We start from the raw sequence: 15,124 nt of genomic DNA, 5'->3' as shown, positions 1-15,124 counted from the left end.
TTTAATTTCTCTGTTGCCTTGTTTATTTTCTGTCTGGAAGATCTGTCTAGTGATGTTAATGCAGTGTTAAAATCTCCAACTATGACTGTATTCCCATCAATATCCCCCTTTATCTCTGTTAGTAATTCTTGTATGTACTTAGGTGCTCCTATATTGGGTGCATATATATTAATGAGTGTAATATCCTCATCTTGTATCACTCCTTTAATCATTATAAAATGTCCTTCTTTATCTTTCTTTATGGCCTTTGTTTTAAAATCTATTTTGTCTGAAATCAGTACTGCAACACCTGCTTTTTTGGCTTTTCCATTTGCATGGAATATCCTTTTCCATCCTTTCACTCTCAATCTATATGTGTCCTTCTCCCTAAAGTGGGTCTCTTGTATGCAGCATATTGAAGGTTCTTGCTTTATTATCCAGTCTGCCACTCTGTGTCTTTTGACTGGAGCATTTAGTCCATTAACATTTACAGTAATTAATAATAGATGCGTGTTTATTGCCATTTTGAACTTATCTTTGCAGTTGAATTGGTATATCCTCTTTGTTCCTTTCTTCTTCCTTTTGTGGTTTGGTAATTTTCCTTTGTATTATCATGGATTTTATTTAATTTTTGTGACTCATTTGTAAACTTTTGGCTTGTGGTTACCCTTTTTTGTAAATCTATCAACCCATTACTATAACTGTTTTTATTAAACTGATAATAACATAATCTCAAACCCATCCTACTGTTAAAAAAATTTAAAAAAAGAGAAAAAAATATTCTATATTTCCCTGCCTCCCTCTCCCACTCTCAGTAATTTGTATGTCTTCTTTTATAATTTCATGTTTACTTTATTTGTAATTCATGAGTTATCACCTTTCCAGTTGTGTGTTTCTCATTTCTGTAACATCCTGCTGCTTTTCTATTTAGAATAGCCCTTTCAATATTTCTTTTAGCATGGGTTTAGTGTTGCTAAACTCCTGCAGCTTTTTTTTGTCTGTGAAACTCTTTATTTCTCCTTCTATCCTCAAGGATAGCCTTGCTGGATAAAGGATCCTAGGCTGCATCTTTTTTTCATTCAGGGCTTTGAATATATCTTGCCACTCCCTTCTGGCCTGTAGTGTTTGTGTAGAGAAATCAGCTGAGAGCCTTATGGGGGTTCCCTTGTAACTTACTCTTTGCTTTTCTCTTGCTGCCTTTAGAATCATTTCTTTATCCTTGACTCTGGCCATCTTGATTATGATATGTCTTGGTGTGGGTCTATTTGGGTTCTTCCTGTTTGGGACCCTCTGAGCTTCCTGTACTTGGATATCTGATTCCTTCTTTAAGTTTGGGAAGTTTTCAGTCATGATTTTTTCAAAAACCTTTTCAATCCCCTTTGATCTTTCTTCTCCTTCTGGGACCCCTATTATGTGAAGATTGGGACACTTTATATTATCCCATAGGTCCCTTATGCTATTTTCATTATTTTTTATTTGCTTATCTTGTAGTTCTTCTGAATGGGTGCTTTCTATTGCCCTGTCTTCTAGATCACTAATTCGTTCCTCTGCATTATCTAGTCGGCTTTGCACAGCTATTAGATCATTCCTCATCTCTGTCAATGAGTTTAACCATTCTACTTGGCTCTTCTTTATAGCTTCAATTTCATTTTTGACATATTTTATATCTCTAAACACTATCTCTTTTAATTCCTTCAGCAATTCGATCACTCCTTTTTTGAAATCTTGATCTAGTAGGCTATCGATGTCTATTTCGTTGATCTTTCTTTCAGGGGATTTCTCTTGTTCTTTTAATTGGGAAGGGTTTTTCTGCTTCTTCATCTTGCTCATACCTCTTTGGCACTGTGGTTTACGGAGTATCAGTTGTTTATTTTGGTCCTTAAGGATTTTATCTATCTGATGCCTATTTAGGAATAGAACTTAGGAAAAAAAGAAAAAAAAATAAGAGAGAGAGAGAAAGAATTTTAAAAGAAGGGAGAAAGAGGGTTTGAAAACAGTGTATAATGAATAATAGAAGAGTGAGTTGAAGCAGAGTATTAATCGGGTTGAGACGTCCTTTTAAAACCTTTACAAAAAAAGGGGGGGGGAGATGAATAGATGTATTTGAAACCTGTGTCTAATCAATAGCAGGACATCAAAACCCAAGAGAAATAGAAATGAATTAAGAAGTAAAAATTAAGAGAGTAATAGAAAATAGAACAGGTAAAAACAGATTTAAAAAAAAAAGGGGGGGGTTGTCAGTGTTCTCCTGGAGTCTGTGTGTTTTTAATGTGAAGTCTTTCTGTCTTCGTCCTGTTTTGGAAGCTCAGCTTGCTGTTTTCAGAGGCCCTCCGTTGGCGCCCTCTTCTGTGCTGCTCCCAGCACCTGTCGGCAAGCAGATTGCGCCTCCTCCTAACACTGGGTCAGGTGCAGCTCTCCTCTGCTGTGGGCGGGCGGGTCGCTGCCCCTCCGGATGCCGCAGTCAGATGTTGCAGACTGGCCAGGTAGGAGGGCGGGTCGTGCCCCCTCCCAGCACCTCGGTCAGGGGCTGTGTTCCTGCCCGAAAGGCGGGGGGGGGGGGGGGCTGCTCTCCCTCTACCTGCATCGCTGGTAGCTCCGCTCTCTGTGCGGCTGCGCGCTCTGCCCTGGTCGGCGCTCCGCCGGTGGGCTCGGGGAAGACCGAGGGACAGCCCTGTCCCTGCTCCGAGCCAAAACCCAGCTCCTTGTTTGTCTTTGTGGAGCAAGTTCTCTGAGGGACCAGGATGGAAGGATCCTATCTGCCCCGGGCTGCAGGCCAGTCTCAGTCTGGCCTTTGAGGCTGCTAAGCCCTTCGGTGCAGATGCAGGTTTCGCCCCCACTCCCGCCTGGGTGCTCAGCGCGGAGGATATGGCGGCTGTGCCTGAGCCCCGCCTGTCTTCCCCCGAAAACTTTCCGCGGGTTTTCAGAGATGGGGGTGTGCACCCTTCCCCCGAGAGCACATCAACCTTGCTGTTTTATGGAGGGCCCAGGTTGTTCTGCCCTGTGCACCCACAGCCACGGCGCGCAGCCCCTTGCAGTCCCCCGGGGCTGCCTCTGTGCAGCCACTTCCGTCCTCCGCCTGGTTTGTGCAGCCTGGCCCTGCCCGCTGCTGCCGGCCCGCGTCTCAGGCTGGGTGTCGGGGGGACGCTCTGTGCCCGTTTAACTTAGTTCTGTTAGTCAAGGGCTGCTCTGTACAGATCCGAGCCTCGGAGGCTCCCCCTCCGTCCCGCTGGCCTCTCAGTTGGAGAGGGGAGACCCAGCGAGCGAGCGCCAGTCCTCCTTTGCCGCTCCCTCCCCGCAGGACCCGTCCCACGCTGCTTTGCCTTTTGTTCTTTCTTTTTTCCTTTTCTCCTACCAGATTTTTGGCGTCTTTATCTTTTGAAGAGGGCGATGTTCTGTCGGAGTTCCGCAGGTGCTCTGGTTGGCTGAGTGGGTCTGTAGATGTGAGTCTTGGTGTATTTGTGGGAGAGGGTGACCTGCGAGCGTCCTTCTACTCTGCCATCTTCTCCCTGTCTTGGCTTTTGACATGCCTTATTCACTAAGCTTCATCATTTCTAGCTTTTGATTTAAAGTGAGAGATGTGTGACTCTTTCTTTCACTTGCACACTTGGAGGCCACTGGAGAGTTGTTAATTCCCCTTATTTCAATATTGTGTCTCAGTGAATAGGGAGGCCTGAGGAGAGGGAGAAAGATGGGGGAACAGCTGGTTGATGGAACAGTCAGAACAGACACAACAATTATGGATTAAGTTCATCGTGGTCGATTTGCGGTGCCCCAAAACATTTACAATAGTAACATCAAAGATCACTGTTCACAGATCACCATAACAAACATAATAATAAGGAAAAAGTTTGAAACATTGCAAGAATTACCAAAATGTGACAGAGACATGAAGCAAGCAAATACTGTTGGAAAAAATGACACCAATAGACTTGCTCAATGCAGGGTTGTCAGAAACCTTCCATTTGTAAAAACAAAACAAAACAAAAAAACTCAGTAACTGTGAAGCACAATTAGGCAAAGCACAATAAAACAAGGTATGCCTCTATCCTAGTAGTTTCAGTTACATATATTATTAGAATTCTTAACCCTTAGAAACCTTAATTGCTGGTGAAAACTAAGTAAGGACTTGTGAACTGTCTGTTACATCAGTATTCTGTAGATTGGCAAACTTACAAATACATTTCAAAATTTCTAGAAGCACGTTCTTCCTCATAGTAAGTTTTTCAATGAGTTACAAAACATGTTTACCGAAAGACCCATATATCATTGGGTCCTCTGTAAAAAGCCAAAAGTAGATAAACCTGGGTTCAATAATGTTTCAATATTTTATCTTATTTAGAAATGATCTATATATGCAATAAATATCCATCATTTAACTTAGTATCACTCTAAGGTTTCTAAAAAAGATTTTAGAAACTATTTTTAAGCAGACAAGCCATAAAACATAATTATTGTTGAAGTTTATTTATAAACTTTTACTTACATCTATTTAATTCACTTGTTCTTAACAATCATATTTATATCACTCATGAAAATTTCATGAGGCATTGAACAGGTAACTATCATCTTTTTTTGTTTCTTGCTTATAAATTCTATAACAGGGATAACATGAACTTATTTTACTAGTAAACTCAAGTAGAATAAAAATTCCATGTCTGCATTATATTAAATGCTTGTAACTCTGAAGACATGCCTATTTTAATTAAACCAATGAACTTAAACCAGCTTGTAATTACCTAAGACTGTCCCAGACCACATGAACTTGGAAAACATCTGGGTTAATTTCTATATTTTTCAGAGTTTTAGGCATACTTAATTTATATAATTATTTCTTTTTCTTTAAGCCAATTAAATCAAATTATATTAAAAAGCAAAAAAAAAAAAAAAAAAAAGAGCTTTTTCTTTACAAATTAACTTTGGCAATACCAGAGGTGGAAAAATTACACATCTATAAATCTATATGTATATCTATCTAGATAGAGAGAGAAAGAGAGATACAGAAACAAAGAAAGATGCAAACAGAGATCTTATAAATTTCACTGTAAAAGTTTAGCCATTAGACATGTACAGTAATGCAAAACTCACTAGGTTAAAAAAGAACAGTTGGGTCTAAATTGTGTTTCTGACAGATGGCAAAATTTTTTACTTAACATTGATGGAGAGGACTTATAAGATTTTTCTTTTCCTAGTTTCCAAATAGCCCTTCTTTTTTTCCTTTTCTTTCCTTTACTTTCTTTCTTTCTTTTTTTTTAAAAACCATTCTGATAAGACTTACCTCCCTTAAGTTTGCATTTCAAAGAGATGACTCTGGGTACCTGGAGAAGACCAGGTAGAATATTTACATCTCAAAGGCACAGAAAAAGGATGTAAGTTTCTTCAAGAAGGATTTTGTTTCCCAAGTCCAGATCTTTTACAATATCTACAAGCCTTTGGAGATAAATAGAGGAGGTTTGGGGATTGGTAAAAAGGATATATGGACTTTAAATTGTCTTTAAAACTGCGTATCTGTTCTTGTAAAGACTCAATTAGTATGACAAGAACAGTTGTTTTTAATTCCTCAAAGAACTGGGTTGCAATCTGAGTGATATAAGGGGCTGATCCAACTACAGTCTCTTCAATTTGCTTCTTTACATCAGTGAGATTTCCAACTAAGACGGAAATCAAAAGATTCCTATCTTAGGGAAGAAGGTTTGAAAAAAACAGTTCCTATCAAACTCTGAATATCAGCTTCCAAAATGGCCAACTTCTGACCATGGAGCTACTTTTAAAAAATCCTATCAAACATCTCATCATGTTTTGGTCAGGACAAACAGTAAATACCCCTGGCAGTACTGAACAACTTTTTTTTTTTTTTCATTTTTCTTTTAAACCAAAGGCATATCTATCCAATGACTCAAAACCAAAACCAATTAGCCTTTTATGGCTTATCTATGGATGCAAGTGGTATCCCCAAAGAAAGTGCAAAAGATACTACCCTCCCAAGATGTACAGTGTAGAGCCACTCCCAAAGATAACCAAAAGAAAGATGTAGAATAGTCCCCTGAGAGCTGGCAACAGTCAGTAAGATGCTACCAACAAATGGAGTGCAATCCACATTCTGTCTGGCCATATTTTCCATGCTCCCAACCTCACAGTTGAGCCACCTGCACACACAGAACCAAAAATTTCCATGCCCTGGGCAGGCAGAAAGCCAAGCCAAGTTCTCAGAATATACAACAGTACAAACAGGAAAACAATGGTTGTTCCTGGGAGGGAAAGCTCAATTACTAATGGTTAACCCCAAACCAAATTTTAACCAGAATCACAATCCAAAGAACTAATTCTTACAAATGTTTTTCTCCTTCTAATCTGTATTTGGAGAAGGAGGGACAACGTGAAATTTGTACCTTCCTCTCTTGACTGGGCACTACAGACAGAGAGCTGACTTTGGTAAGAATTCTTACCCTTCACTGGCTTCTTCCAGTTTTCCAGGATTCCATCTGCAGGCTCTGGAACAAGTAGGGTATCTCAGTGGGTCCCATCTGGGTTGCCAAAACTGTAGTAAGGAGAGGTGAATAATCTTTCTCAAGCATTCTAGGTTCCTGGGTGAGACTCCCTGTAATAAAAAAGATTAACAGGAGAAAAACAGAAGCTTAATAAAATGTATATACCTCATGTATACATGGGAGATACCCAGGAAAACTGAATAACTCCCTACCCCAAATGGCTCAAGCCAATACCTTAAATACCATCTCAAGCTAAAGACAAGAGAAAGATGTCGTGGACTGGGGAGGCCAGTTATGGGAGGTTATCAGCAAAAACATAGTAAACAAGTGTAAGGGTGTTACGCAGATTTAAGTCAGATGCTTCCTCCATTGAGTTTCTTGTGATTTAAGAGTCATCTCTCTCTTCTAGGTACAGAGAGGGAGACACCCTTACAAATGGAGATTTCCCTTATAAATGTATATTTCCCTTACAAAAGGGTAAATTCTACTCTGTTTTCAGAGCTTCTGTGTCTGCAGCCTCTCAAAAATAATCAGATGAAAATAATCCTTAGGCCAAAAAAGCATCTTTTGAGGTGGCATATTCTGCTATTCTTCAACATTAATAAAAGTGATTGAGGGTGAGGAACAGGGTAGGTAGATATGGGGAGTAAGACTTTTCATTAGGTAATCTGTGTGTATGTATATATATGTACAAATATCTTAAATACATTGCCAAAGCAAAAAATTCAAATTTTATGACATTCTGAAGTTACTAACAGCAAGAAACCCATTAATAAGACAGAAATCTACATATGGGGGAAGCGTGAAAGGGAAAAGTAAATATGAGTAGCAAGGTTTCCACCCAGTTAGTGAACTATCTCGACAAATTGAATAAAGAATAATTTAGTTACTTCATTCATTTAAACCACGTTTGTTAATTTTTTCCTTTATGCAAAGGACAAGAATGTCAAATTATGCTGATTATTTTTACCTCTAATGTTTATATTGAAAGAATCATACTTGTAAGCAGCACACAGCATTGCTAATAATACTGTTAGGAAAAACTTCAACCTAGTAAAATCGAAGATTTAACTGGCTTTATTTAAAGATTCATCCCACCTAGCAACTAGAACCGTGTTCAGAGGAGTTGTATAAAATGGGAGTTTTTTTTTATGGGAAGAAGGCTGGGGCAAGGGAGCTATTGGTAAGAGAAAAGAATTATTTTTAGGCCAGGACCTCTCCTTTTGGGGCAAGGAGGTGAATGGCAAGGGTTTTATCATGCAGATTGCCTCTTCCACGTTGAGGGACAGAAAAGACCCAGCTGGCAGATGACCTCATTGGTGCTGACCAGAAAATTACAGACTGGTTGATTATGATCACATTTGTTGTGAAGGTGGAAACTGCCATTAGTTTAGGTATTGAATCTAGGTTTGGTTTCATGGGCTTTAGCACAAGTGATACCATCTTGGACCTATGGTTTTTTCCTCTAACAATGTTATCTAACTCTTTTTCAAGTTACAGTACCCTGGGATGGAAAATAAAATAATCTCCATAGGAGAACAGTAGTTGAAGAAAGTCAGTCGCCCAAGGAAATAAATGAAATAAAAAAATAAATAAATAAAGCCGAATTTCCCTGGTTCTCTCTGGAATAGAAAGCCTTGGGGAGAAATTAAACTCACACTGCCTCATACCTCCTTTCAAAAATGTAGGGTTCTAATGGCTTAGGACCAGGAAAAGGAGACTGGGAGGTCGTCTCCTATTGTAACCAAAAAAGCCCAGAGCAAGAGAGAAATCCTTCATTTTTCAAACAAAGGCACAGAAAGAAGACAAGGTTCATAATAACATCACCCAATCATTTAACAAAAGGAAAATGAAAGTAGCACTCTTCTCAGAACAGTAAACATGCTATTGTTAAGGAGTGTACAGAAAAGAACATTTTTCACAGGAGTCAGAGATGGTGGAGTAAGGAAATAACTCTCAATCAGATCCAAATCCTTAAAGTCATAGACAAAATTTGCTGCAGCACCTGGCTAATCAGAGGCTGGCCAAAGCTTATTTGTGGGTCCCAGGAAAACTCCTTCCGTGGCTTTATCTTTTCTGTCTAGTTTCTCTACAACTAACGCATTTCCTCAGGGGGACTAAAAGCAAGCATGTGACCAGCACAGTCAGCCCCGAGTATTTCAGGAGACGGGAAGGCTGCCAACAGCCCCATTCCCTGATGTAAGTCTTCCTGCCCAAAATCAGATATCAAAATAACATTTCTCAATCCAGAATATCTAGTGCATTCTGACAGTTCATGGAGCAGTGGAAGTGGGTCTGTTCTTTGAGGGTGTTTTGAGAGTACCTCTCTTGCAAAAGTTGAGACCCTACATTCAATGGAGAAATATCCAGAACATCAGACCATTAAAAACAAACATACAAGACAAAACAAAAAAGCAGCTTTTCAGTAATCTGATGTGCCTTAATCACCTGGTGGTGTCTCCAGGGCTAGGAGCTAAATGGGATCATACCCCACCCACGGCAGGCAGCAAATTCACTTCCTTGGAATTTGAACCCTTCCCCAAATTGGTGCGTGTAAGTGCGCGCTCCCGCGCACCTGCGCCTGCGCATCCGTGTTTTAAGTCATTATCATCTGCACTTGGAAAACTGAAGAAGAAGAAGGAAGTTTGCACAAAGACGGGTATGACCTCAGAGTCTTTGCTTCACTTATAGATGGAGCCAAACATTCCACAAACGGAGGTTGGGGGACGTGGGAGGGTGGGAGGAGGAATATGAGCTGTGCAGGTTTATTCTCTCAGTTGAAGTCATCTTGGAGGAAACGCCGATCGCTCAGTTCTACAAAGTGCAGTTAGTAGAGTTCACTTATATTCTCTCGTATTCATGATTATTCTAGCATTGGATGAATTTTAAAAATCGTTGCAAGCATTAAAGAAATCTAAGGGGGGCGGGGTATAGCTCAATCAGTAGCGTGTGTACTTAGCATACTGGAGGTCCTCGGTTCAATACCCAGGACCTCTTCTAAAAATAAATAAACCCAACTACCTTCCCCACTCCCACCAAAATTAAATAATTAAATAATACAATGGTAAATAAATAAAATATTTTTTTTAAAAAGGAATCTAACTTGGTGCAATGATGTTTTACTTTCATTTAAGAGGGGTAGTTAGCAGCCTGTTTTCAACAGGTACTCTACTCTGCAGGGCAGCTTAAGATTCTTTTCGCATCAAAACACTTCAAATATTGCCATGCAAGGAATCATCCCTTTTATCATTGAAGAATGGAAAAGAGAAACAGACCAGTCTGCTGATTTTAAAAAGCGGTTTTCAAGCAATTTTGAAGTTGTTTTAAAACCAATTTGAAGCTATTGTATGGTATTTAAATGACAGGGTGAAGTGGGATTTTTACCTTATTTACGATTTTCTCTATTTTCCAAATTTTCTATGACAGTACTTTTGATAAAATTTTAAAGGCAAAGTTTACATGCCTATCATTTAACAGTTATACAAGGATTCTTGCAAAGATCAGCAGTCCCCTAGTCCCACAAGCACATATCTCCAGAGGAAAGAATTTGCAACTCTTTCAGCTGATTGTTTCAGTATTTACCTCGCTATCTTCAAATAGCCTTGATTTTGTAGTTTCGGGCCCGATCTGTTGACTTCCTTCCAAGGCAGATGAGGATTTGCCTCTTTTTTTTTTTTTTTTTTTTTTTGACTCCCATCCCACTGGCCAGTCTCTCAATATACTCACATTATCATTTTCCCTAGATCGATTAGGTATTTACATTCCTATGACTACATAAATCCTGTTGACCACTGAACATGCTGTTTCACGGATTACTGGGATACAGAAACATGAATATTCTTTGTTTTACAATTTGAAGGGGAAAAAAAAAATAATTTCCACTGGCCACTTTGGAAATGTGGGTAGTTCATCTGTATACTGTGTTACTCAAAGACTGGGAATTTGAGAGAGCTTTTTGGCGGACCACCCAACTGGTACATTGCTGGCACTCAGTGCTTTGTTGCAGAATGAATGGTTAAACACAGGCCATCAAGTGGTAAGTTCAGTCTGTTCAAGACTCTGATTAATTGACTGAGGTACACTCTGTGAACAAGCCATTTGAAGTCACCGAAATAGTCTTTACTGACATTATCAATGTGGCAAAGACTTTTTTTGTTATTGTTGGTAATCATGTTCCTCGTTTCCCAAACTCAAGTGGGCAACTTCCCCCTTACCAGGGAGCACAATTCAGGATGGAAAAGCAGGCTTCCAGTTTTTTATATACTGCCCATTTCTTCCCACATGATGCTAAAAAAAAAAAAAATCTGATTTAATTACCTGCAGAGCTTTCAATTTTCTTGCACCACATAACCCAAGTCAGGGGGTTTCATTGTTTCCCATGGCTTATTTTCAGGAAATACAGCAGGGTGTGGATGGCTATCAAGTTGGAACTGCTCCAGGTCCACCTCTCACTTGGCTAGACTACATCATGGCTCATCAAATAACCACTAGTGAACAAAACATCTCTCCTCCTCCAGCAGGACTTCTCAGTTCGAATCCCAGCAAGCTGGCAGCCAGCCCTTTCTCTGCCTATGTGTGCTACACATTTGCTAAGCACTGAGTCATACTTGACACTTCAGTGGTTTCACCTCACTGCAAAGTAAAATATCAACCGAGGACATGATATTATTTTTGCCAGTAGTGAGTCTGCTTTTTCTTTGAGCATCGTATATATCATCAATTTTGAATTTGCTTTCACAAGCTTCCAGAAGTAATGTGATTTATGTGTGTTTTGGCCAAAAGAAGGGCAACTTTGAATCATGCCTCTTTAGGTTGGTCTTTTCTCTATCTTGAGGTATCAAAGTAACAATTTACGTAATAGGAAGCATTATTTTATGCTTGTTTTGGATAAACACAACAAATTTACCAGGGAAGTCACTCTGAGTTGAAAATAACAGGAGTTTCAACGTCTTCATTTTTTTTTTCAAATGGAGGTGATGGGGATTGAACCCAGGACTTCACGCACGCTAAGCACAGGGTCTACCACTGAGCTAGACCTTGACTTCATCCCACTAATTAACAAAGTTACATAAGACACTATGCCCGGGGGACATGGAGGGTTAAACAGATCACGGGTCCAATAAAATCCAGTTTTCAGATATTGCTCATTTTGTTCTTATACTTCCAATTCAAACTTTTCTTCTTCAATTACTTATCAGAAATCACCCCTAGCAGATTCAATTGTACTAGCATTTACAGACTCACAGTAAAAGTCAAATTGGAACTTGATTATATTTATGACATTATTTTAAGTTGGAGCATCTATATCACCGTTTTCATCACTGCTTTTCAATGAACCACTGTTGAATCATTGACCCATTTCTATGAATTGTGGATTCAACATAACAATATAACAGAAAGTATGAAAAAAGATGCAAATTTAACGAGTGTACTCAATAGCTTGGAAACAATGTGAGATAATATTAGCCAAGCCCAAGAATGCTGTTCATGTAATGCTAGCAGTGATGAACCAGCTCAAATGATGCTTGCAGAAGATGTTTATCCAAAGATATGCAACTTCAAAAACTGAAGGAAAGCATGCCTGAAGCCAGAGCTAGGGGGTAGGGGGTGGGCTGGGTCCACACCACTGGTTAGTGGGACAATGAGCACATTATGAGCACATTAGAAGGATCTAGACCCTTTGGCTACCTGCTCCTTGTGTTAAGGTCTAGCTTTTCCCCCAACTTCATCTAACAGCCTTTCATCCCAACAGCTGTCAAGCCAGTGTGGTACCTTAAACATTGCTGAAAAGTTAACCTTTTGGAAGGATCTGTTTTGTGATCTTCCCTACTCACCACTCCTCCATCTTCCAGCTACACTAAAAGACAATGCTCATTAAGAAAATGCAGTTGACCCTTGAACAACATTGGTTTGAGCTGCATGGATCCACTTAAAGGGGGATATTTTTCAATGGTAAATACTATATTACTACCCCGTCCATGGTTGGTGGAATCTGTGGATGTGAAGGAATGGTGCATATGGAGGGCAGACTATAAATTGTACGATGAATAACCTTTGTGTTGTTCAAGAGTCAATGGTAATAGGACTCCTGTGAAAATGATAATTAACCATATATTTCACATTTGATGAAACTGGATGAACAAAATTGCTTCAACACTTTTTCCTCTGAAGCCACCTCATCACCCCCAGACCCCCCCCTCCCTCCTCACCCACTTATTCCCCAGGGATCTTCATTGCGCTACAGTGCACAGCTTTAGAAGCATCAGACTATAGTGTTTCAGTTTTTACATTTCTCATTTTCCTTTGCTTCCTTTTTTTCCCTTTAAGTTAAGGTAGACAATACAGATCATAAAGAGATATTTGGGGAGACTGTTCAGGACATTTAGGAAGGTTCTCTTTGAGGGAAAGGAGGAAGTTGGTAGGCAGTGTCTCAAGGGATTATGGAGCTGAGCTGCAGAAGGAATGCTTATCGAGTGCACCCATGCCCTCGAGCTGTTTCCCAATTGCAAGTGATAGCAGGACCTCAGAGGTCAGTTTCAGAGGATTTTCTTTTAAGCCATCTGATAAATATGGTAGATTGTTACATTAATGACCCTCAACGAGTCACACCTTCTGATATCCAGGCTCTAGTATAATCTCCTCCCACATTTACTCTGAGTTTGATCAGGTGACTTCCTTCAACCAACTGGATATCAGCAAATGTGATACAAGCAGAGGCTTGATCAGCCCTCGTGGACTGGGGCATGTTTTCTTGGAACTCTGATACCCCTATGCTGAATCATCATGTCGTGAAGAAGCTAGGATGAAAGGCCACATGGAGGTGAGTCCAGGGGCTCTAATCCACAACCCACATCAGGGATCCCACATGTAAATGATGCCATCTTGGACCCTGCAGCCCTAGTTGAGCCTTTAGTTGACTGCAATAGCACGAGTGACTCAGGACATAGCAATGAAAGAGCTGGCCAGCTAACCCACTGAATCAGGAGAAAAAATAAATCATTATTGTCCTTTTTTTTTTCTAATGGAGGTACTGGGGATTGAATCCAGGACCTTGCGCATGCTAGGCATGCGCTCTACCACTGAGCTATACCCACTCCACTAAATCATTATTGTCTTAATCCACTAAGTTTTGGGTAATTTGCTTCCTAGCAAAAAAGTGAGTTACCGGCATAGTGAAGGCAAGCCCCAAAGCCATTTGAGAGAGCATAAACTTAGAATTCAGACAAACCTAGGTTCAACCCTGGTTCATTCACTTACTAGATATATGACCTTGGTAAGTTTCTGAAATTTTCTGAGCCTCTGTTATTTTCTTCCATAAAATGGGAATAATTATAACTGCCTCGTGGCATTCTCATGACAATCAAAAGCTTTTACCAGCTTATATGTATAAGGGAGGGAAAAAAGCTCAGTGATGAGTAACTCATAGGGGTAGTGATAGCAACTTAACAAAGAACAATAAATTTGTAGAGAAGTGACAAGACAAAGAAAGAGAGTTTTAAGCTTCCAAGGGCTGCAAACTGTGGGAAGGTAAATACATGGGGGAAACTATTGGAAGATAAGGGTTGTTTCCATCAGGTTTGTTGTGCAGATTTCTTTCAGTTTAATCTCTGGGCTGATAAGATGCTTCATTGAAGGTGATTAAGAGTCTGAGCCTGCTTTAGGAGACATGATACTATATATAGAAAACCCTAAAGACTACACAAAAACTACTAGAACTGATAAAGAAATTCAGCAAGGTAGCAGGATACAAGATTAACATACAGAAATCAGCTGCATTTCTTTACACTAACAATGAAATATCAGAAAAGGAAAGTAAAAAAAAATTCCTTTTAAAATTGCATCAAAAAAATATATAAAATACTTAGGAATAAACTCAACCAAGGAGGTGAAAGACTTATTTATATGCTGACAACTATAAAACATTGATAAAGCAAATTAAAGATAATTTAAATAAATAGAAAGATATCCCATGCTCCTGGATTGGAGGAATCAATATTGTTAAAATGGTCACACTGCCCAAGGCAATCTACAGATTTAATGCAATCCCTATCAAATTACCCAGGATATATTTCACAGAACTAGAACAAATCATAATAAAATTTATATGGAACCACAAAAGACCTAGAATTGCCACAGCATTACTGAAGGAAAAGAAAGAGGCTGGAGGAGTAACCCTTGCAGACTTCAGACAATACTACAGAGCTACAGTAATCAAAGCAGTGTGATGTTGGCACAAAAACAGACATATGGATCAACAGAACAGGATCGAGAGCCCAGAAATAAACCCACACACTTATGGTCAATTAGTCTTTGACAAAGGAGGAAAGAATAAACAATGGAGAAAAGACAGTCTCTTCTGCAAGTGGTGTTGGGAAAGCTGGGCAGCCTCATGTAAATCAATGAAGTTAGAACCCTCCCTCACACCACACACAAAAATAAACTCAAAATGGCTTAAACAGTTAAATATAAGACACTATAAGCCTCCTAGAAGAAAACGTAGGCGAAATATTCTCTGACATGTATCTTAGCAATGTTCTCCTAGGGCAGTCTACCGAGGCAATAGAAATAAAAGCAAAAATAAACAAATGGGACCTAATCAAACTTATAATTTTTGCACAGCAAAGGAAAACATAAACAAAACAAAATGACAACCTACGGAA

At 39.5% G+C, this 15,124-nt stretch overlaps 1 pseudogene; it reads right to left on the bottom strand.

Annotated features, from left to right (window-relative positions):
- LOC135320266 (tigger transposable element-derived protein 1-like) overlaps window positions 1–15,124 on the bottom strand; it is a 54,131-nt pseudogene that overhangs the window by 5,266 nt on the left and 33,741 nt on the right.

This window comes from Camelus dromedarius, chromosome X (assembly GCF_036321535.1).
Source record: "Camelus dromedarius isolate mCamDro1 chromosome X, mCamDro1.pat, whole genome shotgun sequence".
Lineage (NCBI taxonomy): Eukaryota > Metazoa > Chordata > Mammalia > Artiodactyla > Camelidae > Camelus > Camelus dromedarius.
Note: the sequence above shows the minus strand (reverse complement) of the source record. Positions and strands in the feature narration are given on the sequence as shown.